Source organism: Triticum urartu, chromosome 5A (assembly GCF_056163025.1).
Source record: "Triticum urartu cultivar PI428250 chromosome 5A, HENAU_Tu73, whole genome shotgun sequence".
NCBI classification, from domain to species: domain Eukaryota; kingdom Viridiplantae; phylum Streptophyta; class Magnoliopsida; order Poales; family Poaceae; genus Triticum; species Triticum urartu.
This window is the reverse complement of record NC_141877.1, coordinates 328,143,193-328,166,748: the sequence shown is the minus strand read 5'-3', so window position 1 is coordinate 328,166,748 and position 23,556 is coordinate 328,143,193. Positions and strand designations below refer to the sequence as shown.

The 23,556-nt window shown below is 45.9% G+C and overlaps 1 pseudogene; it reads left to right on the top strand.

Annotated features, from left to right (window-relative positions):
- The first annotated feature begins 3,598 nt into the window (after positions 1-3,598).
- On the top strand, positions 3,599-5,267 carry LOC147971267 (uncharacterized; annotated as a pseudogene).
- Positions 5,268-23,556: the final 18,289 nt, after the last annotated feature.

Below are 23,556 nucleotides of genomic sequence, written 5' to 3'. Positions count from 1 at the left end.
ACACTTTCAGAGATACCCGTAGTGCACCTTTATAGTCACCCAGTTACTTGTGACGTTTGGCACACCCAAAGTATTCCTACAGTATCCAGGAGTTGCACAATCTCATGGTCTAAGGAAAAGATACTTGACATTAGAAAAGCTTTAGCAGACGAACTACACGATCTTGCGCTATGCTTAGGATTGGGTCTTATCCATCACATCATTCTCCTAATGATGTGATCCCGTTATCAATGACATCCAATGTCCATGGTCAGGAAACCGTAACCATCTATTGATCAACGAGCTAGTCAACTAGAGGCTCACTAGGGACATGTTGTGGTCTATGTATTCACACATGTATTACGATTTCCGGATAACACAATTATAGCATGAACAATAGACAATTATCATGAACAAGGAAATATAATAATAACCATTTTATTATTGCCTCTAGGGCATATTTCCAACAATAGCAATATGGGAGGCATGATATAGCAAATAGTAGGTATCGCGACATAGCAATAGAGCGAGCAACTAGCAAGCAAAGATAGAAGTGATTTCGAGGGTATGGTCATCTTGCCTGAGATACCGCAAGGAAGAAGAACGAGTCCATGAAGAAGACAAACGGACGTAGTCGAACAGATCCTCACAAACGCGACGTTATTGGAACTAACCCGAAGAAGCAACACCGGAAAGAAGCAAACAACATAGTAAACAACCATCACATAATCAAGGCATGATGCACAACAAGTATGATGCATGTCCGGTTTAATGATGCATGGCATGGCATGGCAAAGTGCACAAGCAAACCTACCAATTAAGTGGAGCTCCATATGCAACGAGTTGCATATTGATGAAACACCACATGACTTATTTAGTTCTCTCCCGTTTATGTACTCAACAATATTAAATTTTGATTATCATGGCAAGAGGTGGAGCAAATGAAAACTACCTATCTAGGCATGTTTAAATGAGGCTGGAACAACAAACCACAAGTCCGGAAAATCCTCATGTGCAATTTATGGATTTGGTACTGTTCTGCCCTAAACCATATTTTAGAGTTGTTAAACATGCAAAGTAAGGTCACCATGTTAAACTAGGCATTTTTCTACCCCATTTACATACAAGGTTTGTTAAATTCGGAGCTACGGTTATTTAGTTATGGATTAAGGCATTTTAACATGCCATAGGAGCAAATTTAAACAAACAAAATTTTAAACATTTCAAACATGGATGAAAGTTAGATATTATTAAACTAGACAAAATTCTAGACATTTTATATATAAAGTTTGTTTTAAACCGATGCACGGTTGTGAAGTTGTTAAATGCATGAAGTTTAGGGGCTGATCTACAAAACTGCAATTCCCTGGAAATTGATAAAATCGCAGCTAAGGAAAAAAACATATGCAGGCTGAAAACGCTGGGCGCTGGGCTTTGGGTGGCTCACCATGGGCTTTAGCCCAGCTGGAGAGGTGGGAGGCCAGGCAGGCCAGATCTGGCGCGACTGGGCCTTGCGCGGCACTGGCCCACGTGCGTGCGAGCAGAGGGGGATCCCGAGGTGGGAGACGACAAGGTGGAGTGTGGCGGCGGCGAGGAGGATCCCTAGAAGTTAGGGATTTGGTATGATTTATAACAAGTGGTTTTTGGATAGGGGCGTTTGGTCCCTCCTATCTTAATCGGACGACACCAGACAAATAGGCTAGGGAGACCAAAAGCAAAATGGAGATATTTTGTAGATGTTAGGGGATGATCTGAACGCAACGGTGATGACTATCCGGGTCGGGTTTGGGACAGTTTTCGGACGCGCGCGCGAGGAGGGCCGCGGGCTGACGAGAAAGGTTAGGTTGGACCTGGCGGTAGGTAGTGGGTTGTGCAGAAAGCCTTGGGCTGAGAGAAGAGAAGAGAGAGACCCGGCGACTGTTTCCGGAGACCGAAAACGTCCGACGTTTGACCGGCTATATTGCTGCTATAGTTATCCGTTGGGGCATCAAACGGACTCTGAATGCGATGAAACTTGGCAGGCGGCCTACCGGCAACAAAACAACACCGCATGCCAACTTTCAACCCATCCCGAGAACATATCCGACCACTTATAAAATGATATTTTGGAGGTGCCGCGGGCGCGTGCAAGTGTGTCTGGGCTCAGAACGGACAACGGACGGAACTGGGGGAACCCGGACGAATGCAAGTTTTGAAAACATGATGATGCAATGAACATGATGACACGACAAGATGCAACACGCAAGCGAAAGACATGGCAATGGCGGCGAATAACTGGGAGACACCTGGCGCATCGGTCTCGGGGCGTCACAAAGCCTCTGGGTCGAGTTGGACTCTGCCGAATTGTTCTAGGGCTCCAGGAATGACGCCTGAAGTGGGTAGCCGGCCTAAAGGGTGTGACAATCCTAGTCTGGCTACGGTTATCAAGCTCTACATCTGAGATGTAGAACCATTCTTGTTGCCACTTATTGTTTTTCTCCACGAAGTCCTAGGGTAGATACCCGTAGCCGGCCTGCTTGCTGATGTCGGATCTGCCACACTCGCAGGTTCGTGGACATTGGTCTGCAACTTGACGCAGAAATACTTCCTCCACAAGCTGAAGTGCGTCTCAACGCAAAGGAAGGCCTCATACAAGGTGATGAAGCACGCGATGTGCAGAATGTAGTTGGAGGAAGGTGGTGGAGTTGCAAGCAATAAAAGTGTATAGGACTGCAGAATACAAGGATATGGAAGGGGATGAAGTTGACCCTTTCACGTGGCTCTGGCTATGGTAGCACCTCCGCTCGAACATCGTCGTTGTCAGCCATGATGACGGAGAGTGCGCGATGGCGATGGTGGGAGTCAGCAAGGCAATATAGCTATTTGCATGTGGCCATGTAGGACATCTATTTTCCCTTGGTCTTGGAGGTGACCTTCTCCTTGACGGGGGCGGCGGTGCCTCCTTTGCCGGTGTTGACGGCATGGCCATCCTTCATCAGGCAGCTAGAACGGCCATGGTGGTGCTATGGTGCGGTGTCGTGGTGGAGCACCCAACGAGCAGCGAGTGCGACGATAGTGGAGCAGTGGTGTGATGAAGAAGAAGGGAGCTAAGAGGCGAGAGCGTAAAGCCTTCTCCTGCTCTGTCCATCCCCTTATATAGGGGGGGGGAATGTGAAACGCCGACAGGCAATCGCTGCCACATGGCAGCATATCCCTTCATACCCCCACGACGGTGTTAATTGGGCACAGGGATTGAGGTCCCCTCTATTAATCCCGTGCGGGGATCAAGGTGTACGTCCTTTGTTGGTGGGATGTGGCATAGGTGGACCCCATGCCCACTTCCACACATCATGTTGACCGTCCGGCCACGTTAGGCACGTGGTCCAATGGGATCTATTGATTAGACCAATATGGTTTGAGAGGATGAACAAGTTGGACTTTCAAGACATAGCGCGGGAATTCGGCCACGAGGAAGCTAATTGTGCACGAAGCTTTGCGGTGCAGGTCGACTATCTTCATCGACAACTGAAGATTAAGGTTGCTCACACCACTTCGGATGCAGTCTAGGCAGAGGCCAGGGAAGTGAAATTCTCCCCATTTTTAAGGGTTCGCGGTTATGGAGACGGTCGGCTTGTAGAGGATGGGCAACGGGGTGGGGGATCGGGGTGCCCCCGTGCCAGCCACCGGTGCTTCCCCTCACCGGCTAGGAAGTCGGTTCTGGGCCCTTGCCGGCTTGGAGTCTGACGACTCCGACGAGGAAGACGGCCTGGACGTCGCCGGATCTGGTAAGGTCGCGGCATCCCCGACGCCGTCTGATTTTGTTTGTCAATCTTTGAAGGTAGGGTATTCGGAGGAGGAGCTAGCGGCATGCATCGACGGGATCGTGCCGGCGTCGGGTGCTGGCTGGACCGGTCTAGGTGCGGCTGACAAGGTGGAGGTCTTCCGGCGAGTAGTCCATCGGCGAACTGCTCCGACCGCCATGAAACCTTGGAAGGGGCCGCTACCTAAGGTAAGGTTGCCCTCTCTTACGCTTGGTGATTTCTTCGGTGTGTGGAAACTGTTGATCGTCGCAAGAAGAAGGGCCGGGCGGCGGTGAGGCAGTCGCCGGCGGCGGCGGCAGCCGATCCTCCGATCTCGATCCGAGCGGAACGGGAGAGACATTTGAATTCTATTCTGGGCCTTCCTGGGCCTGTGGCTGGGCAGGCCGGCTCTGTCATGTCTGGGTATGTGGCCCAACATGAGAGCAGCGAGGCACGACGACTTGGACCTGACGTTCCTGGGTATGAGGCCCAGGAAACGCCGATCGCATCTGCGGGTGACGTAGCCGCATGCACAACTCCAGATCATCATTCTCGTCCTCGTTCTTCTCTATTGTCGCCATCTAGGGTTTGTAAACACCGCACGGGTCCACCTAGACCGAAACCCCCAGCCGGGACCGCGCCGTTCGGCCGTGGTGGTGGCGCGACGACTGGACAGAAGAGTCCGGTAGCCGCTGGGACTGTGCCGGCCGGGGTGGGACGCGGTGGCGGCGCGCCGGGTCTGAGGCCTCCGGCGGCTGGAGTAGGCCGTGGTGCCGTGGAACTATCTCCTAGACCTCTGGTGGTGGCCAGTGCTGCACTCGTCGCCGCAGGATGAGGTGGGGGCCAGCTTGGGCAGAGGCCGCCGGTGCAGGTACCGGCAGCGGTGACCACCGTGGGTCGGGGCGGGACCGGTCTGGGGCCTCGGCCACCGCTGCAGGGACCGGGTGCGGCTGCGGGATGGGGCGGCGCTGCGCAAGGGCCACGGCCGCCGCAGCCTAGGCCTGCCATCGTGCCTGTACCGGCGCCTGACCATCAGCCTCGGGCTGCGCCGCCACCGCAGTACGTCGGGAGGCCGACGCAGAAGCGGCCTGGTCTGGCACAGACACATGCACCGCCGCCTCTGCATGCTAATGGAGGGCCAGGTGTGCTCCGTGACACAATAAACGGTGGCGCTAATGGACCGTCCTGGGGACAATGGGGTGATGATGGCTACAATGTGTATGGGGAAGGCCAGCACCGAGGCTCGTCGTCGACGGGTGGCGGCTGTGGTCATACTTGGCAGAGCGATGGTATAGCTGAGAGACCTTTTTACGGCCCTCCGGGAGGCTTTGTTGAGGGGCATCGGGCCCTAACTACCGGCAGCGAAGTGGTTACCATGGTTGTGGTGGACGAGGTGGCCGCTGCCGACAACGGCAACCTCCTCCGCCAGTCGTCGTTGAGCAGACGGATTCTGCGGAGGCGGCCGATCCCGGCTAGTGTCGGACTTGTCCGGTCAGGCTATGGAGATAGTCACCGCACTGGCTACGGCTGAGATCCCAGCGACGGGGTCGGTTGAGGTTACAGACATGGCAGATACTGATAAGGCGTCCAAGTGGGCACGCAAGAAGGAGAAGATGATGTGCTATCGTTGTGGTGAGAAGGGCCACTTTATAGCGGAATGCGTGTCTGAGCTTTGTGATACATGCCTCAAGGCAGCGCATGATATGGGGAGTGCCCACTTTTGCGTGATCAGATGCCGACTCTCACTATTTATGGTGTGTATTATGCTAAGTTGATGTTCTTCGAGTCTCCTAGTGCGCGAGAGATCCCAGAGGAGACCCAGAGCATGACCACTGGGATTGTGAAAGTTACCAAATATGATGTCTCTGAGGCTCAGATTGTGCAGAGGCTTATGGAGTTAGTTCCAGGTGACTACCAGTGGGAGCTTGTCAGTCTTGAGGGCAACATGTATAAGGTTGACTTCCCTTCGATTGAGGATTTGCAGAGTTTTGGGCTGTGCCGAGTGCCTGGCACAGATTGTATACTGGAGTTCCATGAGTGGAAGAAGGTTGAGCCACAGGGCAAGCCTCTTACTCAGGTTTGGTTACGTTTTTAGGGGCTCCCTCGAAGCCGATGCAGGATGCTCGGGTTGTTGCTAGCCTGGGTATTTTAGTTGGGAAAACTGAGAGAGTTGATATGCCTTTTACCCGAGCTCACGGGGTGGCTCGATTGTTGGTGAGTGTTCGGGATATTGAGTTTGTGCCTGATGTGTTCAACTGGACATATAGGGGCGAAATTTTCACCCTTGATATTGAGTTTGAGGATACCGAGTTGTTCGCTGAGGCCATCAATGTGACTGATGTAGACATGCATGAGGGTGATGATAGTTCTACTGCCAAGGAGGCGCCAGTGGATGATACTAGATGAGAAGTGTCCAATGGTTCGAGGGCCGTCTCTCAGATGCCCGGGAACGGGACAACACCATCCCCTTCAGTGCCGATGAATGCGCTGAGATTTGGGTTGTTTGAGCCGGCTTCTGCTCCTCCCAGACTATGAAGTGACCGGGTGGAGTCCGATGACGTGCTGGAGCGTACGCTCCCTCCGCTGGATTTTGTTGCTGCTGAGGGTCTGGTGCTCGGGGGCTCAGTCGATGGAGGGGGGAGGAGACTAGGCAGGAGGCCCCTCTTTCTCCCGCTCCGGCCATGGCCTCGCCGACGACGATGCTTGAGCCTAGGGGAGGGGGTCCTAGGCAGGTGGCCTCGGCTCCTTTCTCTCCTCCAGCAGCCTTGGTGGCCGCGCCGCTTGTGGCACCCGCGATGCCTTCCAGCTAGAGGGCCAGGACGGGCGGGGAGTACGGGCAGGCGGCCCATGTACTTCCCTCCCCTTGCGCGTCTGTGCCCCAGGGCCTCGATTTGAGGCCGACGTCGACGAGGCCTCCGAGCTCACCTCCGACGGGTGCAGCCCCGTACGGTGTTCAAGGTGAGGTTGGAGGCTTTACTTCGTGCGAGGCCACTCGGGAGGAGGTCATCGCGTTTGGTGGGATTTCAGATACGGTATCCGAGGGGCGGCGGATAAGTTGCAGGCTCCAGGATATTCTGGAGGTTGACGACATGCAGCAGAGGTGCGCTATGAGGGCGGCCAAGCTTCGTGACATTGTGGTCACTACTGGTATGTCGGTCAACACCGCTAATTCGATCTTGCATTTTACTAATAATGAGATTATTAATAATGCAAAACAATTAGGAGTTTCACTAGGTAGTAATGATAGTGAAATCTCTAATTCTATTTATGATATCCTAGATTTGGAAGCTGAATGCGTGTTAGAGTTGATTCGAAACTTAGCAGCGGTCAAACCCATGAATGACTCCGATATAGATGCGTTGGGAGTTAGGGTACTGGATAATTTTTGTGCGGACCTTGCACCATCCTTTCCTGAGTCCGAGGAAGAGGATGATGCTCTCGAGGGTGAAGTAGTTAGATCCACGGAGCCCGGTTGTGAGGACCAGGTGGAGGATCAAAACAAACCTAAACGCAAGTGGAAGCGGAAGATTTACCCGGCTTCGACGGTGTGCAGGAGTGCTAGGATCCGTACTTCTAAAAAATTTCATTACGAAATATGAAAGGAATCTTTTGGAATAGCAGAGGTCTGAAAGACTTGGCTAAAAGAAGGTTTCTTGCATATGCTTCCATTGACTATAAGTTGGATTTTATTGCACTCTTGGAAACTGGTCGAGATAATTTTTCACCCCAGTTTCTCAATACCTTATCAGGAGGTGTTGATTTTGATTGGCACTGCCTTCCTCCGAGAGGAAGATCGGGAGGGATCATACTTGGAATTAGATGCGAATCGCTGGAAGTGCGAAGTGTTGTGATGGGAGATTTCACAGTTAAGTTTCGGGTTAGATCGAAGGCCGATGGGTTCAATTGGGCACTGGTGGCGGTATATGGTGCCGCATAGCCCGAACTCAAACCCGAGTTTCTGGCTGATCTAGTTCGATTTTGCGGTTCTGAGCAGCTTCCAATCTTGGTTGGGGGTGATTTCAACATTATTAGGAGAGAGGAAAAGAACAATGATAACTTCGACGGTAGGTGGTTGTTTATGTTTAATACCATTATTGAAAGCTTGGATCTGAGAGAGACTGAGCTTTCGGGTAGAAAATTCACCTGGGCTAATACATTGCCAAACCCGATGTTTGAGAAGTTGGATCGAGTCTTTGCCAGCGTTGAATGGGAACAGAAATTCCCCTTGGTAACGGTCGAGGCGCTTTCGCGCGGAATTTCGGACCACACACCATTACTGGTGGACTCCGGTGAGGCAACCCACGTGGGGAACAAAAACTCTTTTTCCTTCGAACTGGCGTGGTTTGAAAGAGAAGGTTTCTTGGATCTGGTAGCCAGGGAATGGGCTAAGGATGCAGGAGGTAGAACTTCGGTTGAGCGCTGGCAGAATAAGATACGGCACTTGAGGAGTTTTTTTGCGTGGGTGGGCTAAGCATCTTAGCGGGCTTTATAAGGTTGAAAAGGAAAGGCTCCTTACTCTTATTCAGTCCCTAGATTTAAAAGCCAAGTCCACAATTCTTCTCACTTCAGAGCTTAATGCTAAACTTGAAGCGGAGATGAGATTAAAAGAGCTTCTTCGTGAAGAGGAATTGAAGTGGGCGCTGCGGGCTAAGGTTCGCAAAGTCGTCCAGTGGGGTGCGAACAGACAATTCTTTCACATGATCGCTAATGGCAAGCACAGAAAGAAAATGATCTTTCAGCATGAACAAGACGAAGGAACGATTTTAGGGCAGGAAAACCTAAAACTATACATAACCGAATACTACCAGCAGTTGTTTGGGCCTCCGGAGGATAATTGCGTATCCCTGGATGAGTCTAGAATTGAGGATGTTCCTCAATTGGCTGCAGATGAGAATGGTATTTTGACTGCCCCATTTTCGGAGAAAGAGGTGTTTGAAGCCATTTTGCAGATGAAAAATAATAAGGCTCCAGGCCGGATGGATTTCTGGCGGAGTTCTATAAAAAATGCTGGCATATTATTAAGGGGTATTTGTTACAGATGTTCCATGATTTATTCTCTGGACAGCTTCACTTATTTCACTTGAGTTTTGGAACAATAATGTTGCTTCCTAAGAAAACATAGGCTGCGAGAATTGAGCAGTTCAGGCCAATTTGTCTTCTTAACGTTAGTTTCAAAATTTTCACCAAGGTCGGGACTAATAGGCTGCTACTTCTTGAGCATGCGTTGGTTTTCCCTTGAAGAGGAAAGGCTGATGCAGCAAAGCAACGTAAATATTTTCCTCAGTTTTTGAGAACCAAGGTATCAATCCAGTAGGAGACCATGCGCGAGTCACCTCGTACCTACACAAACAAATAAGAACCTCGCAACCAACGCGATAAAGGGGTTGTCAATCCCTTCACGGCCACTTGCAAGAGTGAGATCTGATAGAGATAATAATAATAAGATAAATATTTTTGGTATTTTTATGATATAAATTGAAAGTAAAGATTGTAAAATAAAATAGATTGGAAACTTTTATGATGGAAAATAGACCAGGGGGGCATAGGTTTCACTAGTGGCTTCTCTCAAGATAGCATAAGTATTACGGTGGGTGAACAAATTACTGTCAAGCAATTGATAGAATTGAGCATAGTTATGAGAATATTTAGGTATGATCATGTATATAGGCATCACGTCCGTGACAAGTAGACTGACTCCTGCCTGCATCTACTACTATTACTCCACACATCGACCGCTATCCAGCATGCATCTAGAGTATTAAGTTCAAGAGAACAGAGTAACGCTTTAAGCAAGATGACATGATGTAGAGGGATAAACTCATGCAATATGATATAAACCCCATCTTTTTATCCTCGATGTCAACAATACAATACGTGTCGTTTCCCCTACTGTCACTGGGATCGAGCACCACAAGATTGAACCCAAAGCTAAGCACTTCTCCCATTGCAAGAAAGATCAATCTAGTAGGCCAAACCAAACTGATAATTTGAAGAGACTTGCAAAGATAACCAATCATACATAAAAGAATTCAGAGAAGATTCAAATATTGTTCATAGATAATCTTGATCATAAACCCACAATTCATCGGATCTCGACAAACACACCGCAAAAAGAGTTACATCGAATAGATCTCCAAGAAGATCAAGGAAAACTTTGTATTGAGATCCAAAGAGAGAGAAGAAGCCATCTAGCTAATAAGTATGGACCCGAAGGTCTGAGATAAACTACTCACACATCATCGGAGAGGCTATGGTGTTGATGTAGAAGCCCTCCGTGATCAATGCCCCCTCTGGATGAGCGCCGGAAAAGGCCCCAAGATGGGATCTCACGGGTACAGAAGGTTGTGGCGGTGGAATTAGGTTTTCGTGGTGCCCTTTGATGTTTCCAGGGTACGTGGGTATATATAGGAGGAAGAAGTAGGTCGGTGGAGCCACGAGGGGCCCACGAGAGTGGAGGGCGCGCCCAGGGGGGTAAGCGCGCCCCCTGCCTCGTGGCTTCCTTGTTGGTTGCTTGACATCCACTCCAAGTCCTCTGGATCACGTTTGTTCCAAAAATCACGCTCCCAAAGGTTTCATTTCATTTGGACTCCGTTTGATATTCTTTCTCTGCAAAACACTGAAATAGGCAAAAAACAACAATTTGGGCTGGGCTTCCGGTTAATAGGTTAGTCCCAAAAATAATATAAAAGTGTATAAATAAGCCCATTAAACATCCAAAACAGAATATATAATAGCATGGAACAATAAAAAATTATAGATACGTTGGAGACGTATCAAGCATCCCCAAGCTTAATTCCTGCTCGTCCTCAAGTAGGTAAATGATAAAAACAGAATTTTTGATGTGGAATGCTTCCTAACATATTTGTCAATGTAATTTTCTTTATTGTGGAATGAATGTTCAGATCCGAAAGATTCAAGATAAAAGTTTAATATTGACATAAAAATAATAATACTTCAAGCATACTAACTAAGCAATCATGTCTTCTCAAAATAACATGGCCAAAGAAAGTTATCCCTACAAAATCATATAGTCTGGCTATGCTCTATCTTCATCACACAAAATATTAAATCATGCACAACCCCGATGACAAGCCAAGCAATTGTTTCATACTTTTGATGTTCTCAAACTTTTTCAACTTTCACGCAATACATGAGCGTGAGCCATGGACATAGCACTATAGATGGAATAGAATGGTGGTTGTGGAGAAGACAAAAAGGTGAAGATAGTCTCACATCAACTAGGCATATCAACGGGCTATGGAGATGCCCATCAATAGATATCAATGTGAGTGAGTAGGGATTGCCATGCAACGGATGCACTAGAGCTATAAGTGTATGAAAGCTCAACAAAAGAAACTAAGTGGGTGTGCATCGAACTTGCTTGCTCACGGAGACCTAGGGCAATTTGAGGAAGCCCATCATTGGAATATACAAGCCATGTTCTATAATGTAAAATTCCCACTAGTTTATGAAAGTGACAACATAAGAGACTCTCTATCATGAAGATCATGGTGCTACTTTGAAGCACAAGTGTGGAAAAAGGATAGTAACATTGTCCCTTCTCTCTTTTTCTCTCATTTTTTATTTGGGCCTTATTTCTTTTTTTTCTTTTGGCCTATTTTCCTTTTTTTCGTCCGGAGTCTCAACCCGACTTGTGGGGGAATCATAGTCTCCATCATCCTTTTCTCACCGGGACAATGCTCTAATAATGATGATCATCACACTTCTTTTTTACTTATAACTCAATAATTACAACTCAATACTTAGAACAAAATATGACTCTATGTGAATGCCTCCGGCGGTGTACCGGGATATGCAATGAATCAAGAGTGACATGTATGAAAAAAATATGAACGGTGGCTTTGCCACAAATAAGATGTCAACTACATGATCATGCATGGCAATATGACAATGATGAAGCGTGTCATAACAAACGGAACGGTGGAAAGTTGCATGGCAATATATCTCGGAATGGCTATGGAAATGTCATAATAGGTAGGTATGGTGGCTGTTTTGAGGAAGGTATATGGTGGGTGTATGATACCGGCGAAAAGTGCGCGGTAATAGAGAGGCTAGCAAATGTGAAAGGGTGAGAGTGCGTAGAATCCATGGGCTCAACATTAATCATAAAGAACTCACATACTTATTGCAAAAATCTATTAGTTATCGAAACAAAGTACTACGCGCATGCTCCTAGGGGGATAGATTGGTAGGAAAAGACCATCGCTCGTCCTCGACCGCCACTCATAAGGAAGACAATCAATAAATAAATCATGCTCCGACTTCATCACATAACGGTTCACCATACGTGCATGCTACGGGAATCACAAACTTCAACACAAGTATTTCTCAAATTCACAACTACTCAACTAGCATGACTCTAATATCACCATCTCCATATCTCAAAACGATTATCAAGTATCAAACTTCTCATAGTATTCAATGCAGTTATATGAAAGTTTTTATTATGCCTAAAAGCAAATTACCATGCTGTTCTAAAGGACTCTCAAAATAATATAAGTGAAGAATGAGGGATCAATTATTTCTATAAAATAAAACCACCACCGTGCTCTAAAAGATATAAGTGAAGCACTAGAGCAAAACCTATATAGCTCAAAAGATATAAGTGAAGCACATAGAGTATTCTAATAAATTACGATTCATGTGTGTCTCTCTCAAAAGGTGTGTACAGCAAGGATGATTGTGGTAAACTAAAAAGCAAAGACTCAAATCATACAAGACGCTCCAAGCAAAACACATATCATGTGGTGAATAAAAATATAGCTCCAAGTAAAGTTACCGATGAACGAAGACAAAAGAGGGGATGCCTTCCGGGGCATCCCCAAGCTTAGGATTTTTGGTGTCCTTGGATTTTACCTTGGGGTGCCTTGGGCATCCCCAAGCTTAGTCTCTTGCCACTCATTGTTCCATAACCCATCAAATCTTTACCCAAAACTTGAAAACTTCACAACACAAAACTTAACAGAAAATCTCGTGAGCTCCGTTAGCGGAAGAAAACAAAACACCACTTTAAGGTACTGTAATGAACTCATTCTTTATTTTTATTGGTGTTAAGGGAGTGTTCGGTGATCCACTAGCTCCACCAAATCCGAGAATCTGCAGAGCATCTACTCCCCCGCTCCTGGACTTTTAACTAGCGCTCCACCAACTCCCGGAGCGCGGGTGTGGACCGGAGGAGAGACGAACAGGCCCTAAACCTACTGTATTCCAACTTTTCTATGGTTTATAAACTCCATTACTATCCATAGATTCATCAAAATAAGCAAACAACACATGAAAAACAGAATATGTCAAAAACAGAACAATCTGTAGTAATATGTATCAAACGCATACTTCTGGAACCCCAAAAATTCTAAAATAAATTGATGGACATGAGTAATTTATATATTAATCATCTGCAAAAATAATTAACTAAATAGCACTCTCCAGTAAAAAGCTGTAGCTAATCTTGTGAGCGGTAAAGTTTCTGTTTTTTTACAGCAAGATCAAAAAGACTTTCCCTAAGTCTTCCCAATGGTCCTACTTGGCACAAACACTAACTAAACACAAAAAACACAACCAAAACAGAGGCTAGATAAATTATTTATTAAATAACAGCAAGGAAAAATGTTGGGTTGTCTCCCAACAAGCGCTTTTCTTTAAAGCCTTATAGCTAGGCATAAGATTTCAACGATGCTCACATGAAAGACAAGAATTGAAGCACAAAGAGAGCATCATAAAACACGTGACAAACACATATAAGTCTAACATACTTCCTATGCATAGGCATCTTACAGGCAAACAAATTATCAAGGCAAGCAAAAACTAGCATATGCAAGGAAGCGGAAAGAAACAATAGCAATCTCAACATAACGAGAGGTAATTTAGTAACATGAAAATTTCTACCACCATATTTTCCTTTCTCATAATAATTGCATGTGGGATCATAAGCAAATTCAACAAAATAGCTATCACATAAAATATTTTCAACACGATCCACATGCATGCAAAGTTGACACTCTTCCAAAATAGTGGGATTAACATTAACTAAAGTCATGACCTCTCCAAACCCACTTTTATCAAAAATTTCATAAGATTGAACATTATCCAAATATGTGGGATCTAAAGTTGACACTCTTCCAAACCCACTTTCAATAATATTGCAAACACTATTATCAATCTCATATTCATCACGGGGCTTAAAATAAATTTTCAAGATCAAAAGAAGAATCACCCCAATCATGATCATTGCAACAAGTAGTAGACATAGCAAAACTAGCATCCCCAAGATTAGGGATTTGCATATTGACATTAATAGAATTTATACTATCATTATTGCAATCATGCTTTTTATTCAAATATTCATCGTGAATCACTCCATAAAGTACTTTATCACAATTTTCAGATTCACGAATTTCAAGCAAAACTTCATAAAGATAATCTAGTGCACAAAACTCACTAGCAATTAGTTCATCATAATTGGATCTCTTAAAAATATTAGCAAGCGGATGAGGATCCATAGATCTTAGATTCTCTGTTTAGCAATAAATAAACAACTATTTCAACCAAACGAGCAAATGAGCCAAGTAAGACATCAAAGCAAATGGAAAGACGAACAGAAGAAGGGCGAATAAAATGGCAAGGGTGAAGTGGGGGAGAGGAAAATGAGAGGAAAATGGCAAATAATGTAATGTGAGGGATAAGAGTTTGTGACTTGGTATGTCTTGACTTGTGCGTAGACTCCCCGGCAACGGCGTCAGAAATCCTTCTTGCTACCTCTGGAGCATGCGTTGGTTTTCTCTTGAAGAGGAAAGGGTGATGCAGCAAAGCAGCATAAATATTTCCCTTAGTTTTTGAGAACCAATGTATCAATCCAGTAGGAGACCACGCGCGAGTCACCTCGTACCTACACAAACAAATAAGAACCTCGCAACCAACGCGATAAAGGGGTTGTCAATCCCTTCACGGCCACTTGCAAGAGTGAGATCTGGTAGAGATAATAATAATAAGATAAATATTTTTGGTATTTTTATGATATAAATTGAAAGTAAAGATTTCAAACTAAAATAGATTGGAAACTTGTATGATGGAAAGTAGACCAGGGGCCATAGGTTTCACTAGTGGCTTCTCTCAAGATAGCATAAGTATTACGGTGGGTGAACAAATTACTGTCAAGCAATTGATAGAATTGAGCATAGTTATGAGAATATCTAGGTATGATCATGTATATATGCATCACGTTCGTGACAAGTAGACCGACTCCTGCCTGCATCTACTACTATTACTCCACACATCGACCGCTATCCAGCATGCATCTAGAGTATTAAGTTCAAGAGAACAGAGTAATGCTTTAAGCAAGATGACATGATGTAGAGGGATAAACTCATGCAATATGATATAAACCCCATCCTTTTATCCTCGATGGCAACAATACAATACGTGTCGTTTCCCCTACTGTCACTGGGATCGAGCACCACAAGATTGAACCCAAAGCTAAGCACTTCTCCCATTGCAAGAAAGATCAATCTAGTAGGCCAAACCAAACTGATAATTCGAAGAGACTTGTAAAGATAACCAATCATACATAAAAGAATTCAGGGAAGATCCAAATATTGTGCATAGATAATCTTGATCATAAACCCACAATTTATCGGATCTCGACAAACACACCGCAAAAGAGTTACATCGAATAGATCTCCAAGAAGATCGAGGAGAACTTTGTATTGAGATCCAAATAGAGAGAAGAAGCCATCTAGCTAATAACTATGGACCCGAAGGTCTGAGGTAAACTACTCACACATCATCGGAGAGGCTATGGTGTTGATGTAGAAGCCCCCCGTGATCAATGCCCCCTCCGGCGGAGCGCCGGAAAAGGCCCCAAGATGGGATCTCATGGGTACAGAAGGTTGCGGTGGTGGAATTAGGTTTTCGTGGTGCCCTCTGATGTTTTCAGGGTACGTAGGTATATATAGGAGGAAGAAGTAGGTCGGTGGAGCCACCAGGGGCCCACGAGGGTGGAGGGTGCGCCCAGGGGGGGGGGGGTAGGCGCGCCCCCCTGCCTCGTGGCTTCCTCGTTGGTTGCTTGACGTCCACTCCGAGTCCTCTGGATCACGTTTGTTCCAAAAATCACACTCCCAAAGGTTTCATTCCGTTTGGACTCCGTTTGATATTCTTTTTCTGCGAAACGCTGAAATAGGCAAAAAAACAGCAATTTGGGCTGGGCCTCCGGTTAATAGGTTAGTCCAAAAAATAATATAAAAGTGTATAAATAAGCCCTTTAAACATCCAAATCAGAATATATAATAGCATGGAACAATCAAAAATTATAGATACGTTGGAGACGTATCATAGGCTCACACAGATTGCGCATTTTGTGGTGCAGCACTCCCAAACTGCTTTCATGCCGGACAGAAACATCCTAGAAGGGGTGGTGGTCCTTCATGAAACGCTCCACGAAATTCACACGAAAAAACTAGATGGAGTTATTTTCAAGGTGGATTTTGAGAAAGCGTACGACAAAGTCAAATGACCTTTCCTTCAACAGGCCTTGCGTATGAAAGGTTTTTATGAAGCCTGGAGACGACAAGTAGAATCTTTCACGCAAAAAGATAGTGTTGGAATTAAGGTGAATGATGATATTGGTCATTATTTCCAGACACATAAGGGCCTTAGACAAGGTGATTCGATGTCGCCTATTTTGTTCAACATTGTAGTTGATATGTTGGCAATTCTAATGGAAGGGCTAAGGAAGCTGGACAGGTGGGTGGCTTGGTGCCTCATCTGGTGGATGGAGGTGTATCCATTTTACAGTACGCTGATGATACTATCATATTTATGGAGCATGACTTGGCAAAAGCAAGAAATATAAAACTGGTGTTATGCTTATTTGAACAATTGACCGGGTTAAAGATTAACTTTCATAAAAGCGAATTGTTCTGTTTTGGAAGGGCCAATGAGGAACCAGAGGCTTATGGGCAATTGTTTGGGTGCGAATTGGGGACTCTACCTTTTACGTATCTAGGTATACCAATTCACCATCATAAGCTAACAAACAGAGAATGGAAGTGCATTGAGGATCGCTTTGAGAAGAAACTGAGTTGCTGGAAGGGCAAGCTCATGTCATACGGAGGCCGATTAATTCTCATTAACTCGGTTCTCACGAGTATGCCTATGTTTCTCTTGTTATTTTTTGAGGTCCCAGTTGGAGTTAGGAAAAGACTGGACTTCTATCGATCCCGTTTTTTCTGGCCAAGCGATGAACTAAAACGAAAATACAGACTAGCCAAGTGGGATATTATTTGTAGACCCGAAGACCAAGGGGGTCTTGGCATTGAAAATCTTAAGGTCAAAAATAGATGTCTTCTTAGCAAGTGGATGTGTAAGTTATCTATAGAGACTGAGGCCACATGGGCACAGATTCTCCGTAGTAAGTATCTTCACTCCAAAACGTTGTCCCAAGTGACAGCAAGGCCGACGGATTCGCCTTTCTGGAAAGTGTTGATGCGAGTCAAATCAGCCTTTTTCAATAGGACCAAGTTTATTATCGGAAATGGTACCAACACGCGTTTCTGGGAGGATACTTGGCTAGGAGAGACACCCCTCGCGCTTCAATACCCAACTTTGTATAATATTGTTCAATGACGCGAAGCGTCTGTTGCAACAGTATTTCAGTCCATCCCCCTTAATATTCAATTCAGGAGAACGCTAGTCGGTAATCGTTGGGAAGTTTGGCTGCATTTGGTGCGTAGACTGGTGGAGGTCCAGCTATCTCAACAACCCGATCAGTTGCGCTGGAAGCTTACTAGGACTGGGGAATTTACAGTTAAATCGATGTATCTCGATGTATCAACTCTAGCTCCATTTCTAGTTCCAAACATGTTTGAAAAGTCAAAGTTCCTTTAAAAATTAAAGTGTTTATGTGGTTTGTTCATAAACAAGTCATCTTAACCAAGGACAATCTGGCAAAGCGTAACTGGACATGACCTACTAGGTGTAGTTTTTGTGATCGGGATGAAACTATCAAACACCTTTTTCTTGACTGCCCACTGGCAAAAGTGCTTTGGCGGACGATGCACATAGCCTTTAATATTACTCCTCCGAATTCTGTCAGCATGTTATTTGGAACGTGGCTTAACGGGATACCGGCCGAAACAGCGAGACACATTCGCGTAGGAGTATGTGCTTTATTGTGGGCAGTCTGGAACTGCAGAAATGATTTGGTCTTTAACAGAAGAACACATTTTCATTTTTTGCAGGTTATCTTTCGAGTCACTGCTTTGATCCGTATGTGGTCGCTACTTACTCCGACGGAGGCCAGGGAGCGTTTGGTTACTGGATCTAGCCGGTGGGAGATGGTAGCACGTGATATTTTCAACCGGTTTGGATGGCGGTTATGTAATAGGATAGACAATTAGTTTCCTTATCTTGTTGATGCCGGCCGGTTGTGGCGTTGTGGTTACTTTTTTATAGGCTCTTTGTGAGCTTTTCCTTTACTTTCACTTCGGCTTTATAACCTTTGTTGAACCTATTTGCTTATTAATAAAGTTGGCCGTATGCATCGCTCTGATGCAGAGGCTGGGGAGTCCCCCCTTTTCTAAAAAAGACTTCGAATGCAGTCCGGCATGAAGGTTGACAGTGAACGAATGGTGTTGGGGAAGCTTCGTTGAACCCGTTTCAACCTCGGCGACCGTAGATGACGTTCAACTCGAGGTGCGGCCGAGTTTGAAGACCGCCTCAGGGGCTACTGGTGGTCTCCCGGCCTAGGGTTCCTTCACCACATTGGTTCCCGGCTTGGTTGGCCGGGCTGAGGACCCCTAGGTCGGTTCGTCCCAGACCACGTTGGGTGACTCATAACGTGTTATACAAAGACTCTGAATGACTTGCAGTACAAGATGAAGAGTCTGTCTCCACCGTCGTAACCGACTAGGATATGTAAACCTAGGGCCCCCGGTGTGCTACATAAGCAGTGATTCGGGATAGTCGATAAATACAAGACAATCCCTTTGTACTTTACCTGTATTTTATATACACTCCATCACAATATACACGAGAAGGAGTAAGGTTTTACCTCCGACGAGAGGGCCCGAACTTGGGTAAACACTCGCCTCCTGTTACCATCCAATCTATTCATCTCTTCGGGATACCCTACCGAGGGATATGCCGGAATCGTCTCCGACAGATCCTATGCAGAATGCCCAATGCGTGGCTGCACTTGTTATTAAAGACCCAGACATTTCTTTAGCTGCTAGAACTAACACTTTCTTTCAAATAAAAAAGAACTCTTCCACTATTAACACTGTTTTGAATGAAAGTGGAAATAAGAGAGAAAAATTTTAGGCAAATAAACTTGAGCAATTCTGAAGAGAATCAAAACGGCCTGAAGATCTAACACAATTTTTTTGGCCCAACTAAACCATGAGAAACTCTCTTATACTACTAACTACTCGTATTTGCCACAGGATTTGCGATGCAGAAACTCCTTTTTTCAGGTGCACAATCGAACCCAAGCTTTTGATCCAAGACAGTGACCATTTAGTCTCTAGGAGCCGTACTGTCTCCAGCTGTAAGAGTGTTTCTGAGCCAAACAGCACGTGGTTAATTAGCATATGGGTACAAAATAATCATGGATTTGGCAGACGTCAAAAGTAACTACGGAGTACATAGTATCAGATCAAAGGGTAAATAAAAGCACTGAACACAGTGCACTTGTCCCGGTTATGTGCACTGAATCATAGTCGATCTACAATAGTATTGTCAAATGTTTCTTTTCCCGCGAATTCGTAGGCGAACATGGCTATCGTATATTTCATGTGTGAAGCCACGCGTCTCCATATCCAGTTGATAATCATATCCATTTCGTGAAAGCTCAAAGTTTTACTGGAAGTTGTTGGCCCCCCTTTCACACCGACAACTCACTCATGTAATTCTGATTTGTTCCGGAAGAACATCTAGATATTCTCATTCTTGCCGTAGGTAATCCGCACTAAGAGGATGTGGTTTCCAGGACGACTAGTTAGCATAGACGACATATAGTAGTGATGGTATAACTAGACCGGGTAAGATTAGTCTTCTCGAAAAGTGAAGATTTGGTACCTAATTGGCCCAATTATTGTCTCTCATGTCCCATGAGACGGTAGCAAAGGCAAATTGATCGATGATACCCTCCGTGTTGCTCTTAACCATGGAAACTTGATAGCAAGGGTACTAGTTCCTTTCAGGGAATTTAATTCAGTACACATGTCACTCCCTGCCTAGTCTAACTTGCATTATATCCTAATTTCTTGGAGTTGCTTAGGTATCCACTGATCCGTTCGATTAGAGATCATATTGCACTTGTCATTCCATCAGTTTCTCAATTACTTGTGCGCGAAAAGAGAAAATGGCTCTAGACTAATTTTTAGTTAAGCTTTCAAATTTTGTTCAGGCCCAACGTTTACTCAATAATACGAGGCATGACTGGTTGATTTTTAACGCTTTTGCTAAACATCATGTGCCTGAACGGGGAGGCCGCAGACGGCTATGGACTCCACGACAAGTGCGAGTTGTGAGCGAGCGGGAGAGAAAGACAGAACAGTGTGCGCTTAGTTGATGGTCGTTGAACGAAAATCTAACGCTCCAGAATTTGGACTGACGCACGCACCTGACCAATAGGGAGTCCCAAATCCTAACTATGCAAAGCTCGTCGGTTCACCTTCTACCACTCATATAGTCGAATATGAAATTGTGACATACGAAATGCTGACTGTAAATTAGGCACCTGCCAAACTAATCTGCAGCCGAATGGGCTTTGCACCTTCATGGACCCGGGGAGCTAAAAGAAAAAATGGTCCACCGGATCGAAAGGTACACTACATTTGATATTTCAGAAGAAAAAGGTGCACAGCATTTTGTCACGAGCACCAAGTGCCTTTTAGAACGCGCAAACAACTCTTTACAGTGGGACAGGGTAATCCTAGAAGTGCCTCTTTCGAGTATCATAGGCAAACCCACGTCTCGATCTCTTTCTTTTCCTCACGTTCTTCTTTTCAGGCCACGTACATTGCATCTTTCGGGAGCGGTTAATTATTTTCTTTAGAAACCACTGATAGAATGCCGTCGGAAGACCCAAAATATGTAGCACATGTGCAAGTCTAGTATTTAATCCAATGCACTGATTCCGCCATAAGAAACCTAACTAACGAAGATAAGCTTAGTTCATGGGAGCGGTTAATTATGATCCCATAAGTCATGCACTTAAAAATCAACCTAACGTGACACGTAATATTGTAACATGAACATTTTTTTAATATAGTTCAAAGTTACTGCATACACAAGCATACGCTCATCTCTATGAAAGCACGCATGCATGCTCAACCCAACGTGACATGACACGTAGTAGGGTAACCAAAACATTCTTTAACACAGTATAATCGAAGTCACTCGCATACACAGCCATACACTTACCTCTATGAATGAACGCATGCATATTCTATCTCTATGAGCATTTTTGAAAGACCGAGCATCTCCGTCCACTGAACAAACATCGCGGGAAGACTAAAATAAATCTAGGAATAATGCGACACTAATATCAAGTTTAGGACTTGAACCCTGATGGGCTGAGGATACTACCGTCCCTCTAACCATCCAATCACATATTGGTTCGCTATTGTAAGCTGAACATGAAAATGTGATCTAGTACGCATGTCATGGACCCGTTCCATCCAAATGGACATCTTTCTAAATATACATAGAGACAAAGGACCAGGCACAACAATGTTTGTAACCCCGAAACTTCATGCCAGATTCAAAATAGTTAGGACATCTCCAACACTGGCCCACAAATTTGCTCCAACGTCCGTCCGCGGACAAGGGGACCAGTCTGCAAAGATGGATGCGGGGGCCGGTCATCCAAAGCTATCCACATATGTCCGGTTACATTTCAAATGAAATTCAACGAAAATGAATAAATTCGATTAAACTCAAACAAATCGGACATTTTTTTTACATAAAACCGGATGTTTTTCATCTAAACCGTAACAAACTCTTTACATTTAGACACTTTTCTACTAGACCAGACTCTAAACCTAGACTAATATGACTGCCAGTGCCCGTTCTTCCCCATCTTCGGTCGACCATGAGCCCCAGAAAATGAAGCCCCGCCCCCTCCCCAGTCCCTCCCTGACATGTCATCCCCATGTTCGGCAGCCCGCTCATCGGACTGCCGGATGCCCTTGAGGGATATGCTTCAGTTAGAGGGGAAGAATAGCCTCTGCTTCCCCATACCTTCCCTATGTTTGGCAGCACCGCTCATCGGAGTGGCGTCCGCTTCCATGAAGCAAGTATCAGGGTTGGTTTTTGGGGTGGGTGACAATGGTGGCATGAGAAGAGGGCAAGATATGGGATGTGCACGTCGGCGAGGGCCTTCATGGGACGCAAGCGGCGGGGGCCTCCCATGATATACTTTTCCTCCCTGTCGGCGGCGGCTGCGGACGTGTTAGTCGCCTCGTTGATTTCCATGATGCCGACTTTTTTATCCACCGGCAGGGCGCGACGGCGGATGGCATGGGAGGAGTGGTACGGCACAACATTGTTCACGGCAACATCTTTGCCCATGCCGCCGTGCTCCTCCGTGAGTTAGCTTGGAGCGGTGACTTGTTGAACCACGTGCCGGCTTGGAGCAGTCACTTGATCCTCCGTGCGCAAGACTACAGCCTCGCTCTTTGTACCGACGGCTTCGAGCGGCGAGGGAGATTGAGCAGTGAGTTTTCTAGTTCGTATCCGGCGGGCTCGGCAAACCACCCAACTGACTTTTATGCAGGAGAACCCCTCTTCTTGCTCGCCGGATGCCATGGATAGTGTGGAGAATATGATGCAAGGAGGAGATGGGGAGCGGAGGTGTGGTGCGGTTCTTGCCCGGCGCATGGCCTCGTTTAAATAGCCGGTGGACGCGAGGAGCCAACTGACGTTGTGTTTAATGTCGGTTGGCTCACGAACGGACGTGTGGACGGAGTAGGTTCCTCGGCACACGCACGACTTTAATGAATGCAGGCAACGAGGCATGTTCAGTCGGACATGCGAGGAGGCGTGTTCAGTCGGGCGTGTAGCAGGCAGAGCTCTCTTGGTTGGCGCGCTGCTTCAATGCCGGCGGCAGTGAGAGGTCGCGTCCGCTCTTGGTCGGCGTCATTGCGGAGCGGCTGCTCATAGCGGCACGAATGCGGGTAGCTAGCACCGAGCGAAAAAATACTCGTGCGAGGGAGGGTGGGTATGGGTGGGCCAGGGTAGTCAGAAGCGAACGTGCCAGTGACCCGGACGCCCGCAATCCCCCCCCCCCCCCCCCCACACACATTTTTATCACTGGTTTGCAGAAAAAAGTATGTCCGGACTGTCGAGCGGACCGATACAGGCCCATTGGATGGCAACACGCGTCCAGATCGCGCGGTCCGGACGTATGCGGCGGTTTGAGGTTCCGCATTGAACATGCCCTTAAGAATCAACTTTAAAGTAGGTGAAATTTCGTTAAAATTAAGTCGATTTTAATATATCTGAATCTGAAAGAAATCTCAAATTTTGAATATTTCGGCGAGGTCTGATTTTTGTGTGTGTTATTGAAAGTTTAAACCTTGCATGTGATAGGCAACACATTTTGAGATTAACTAGGGAAATGATTTGCACGGTTCACAAAAGGTTCATTTAGTTCTTTCTTAACTATACTCTCTCCATTGAAATTAAGCGGTATGTTGATCATCCAACAAATCCACGCCTTAGCCAACATTTGAATGCAATATTATATACGGGTTATGTGACACAAAATTGATATCAA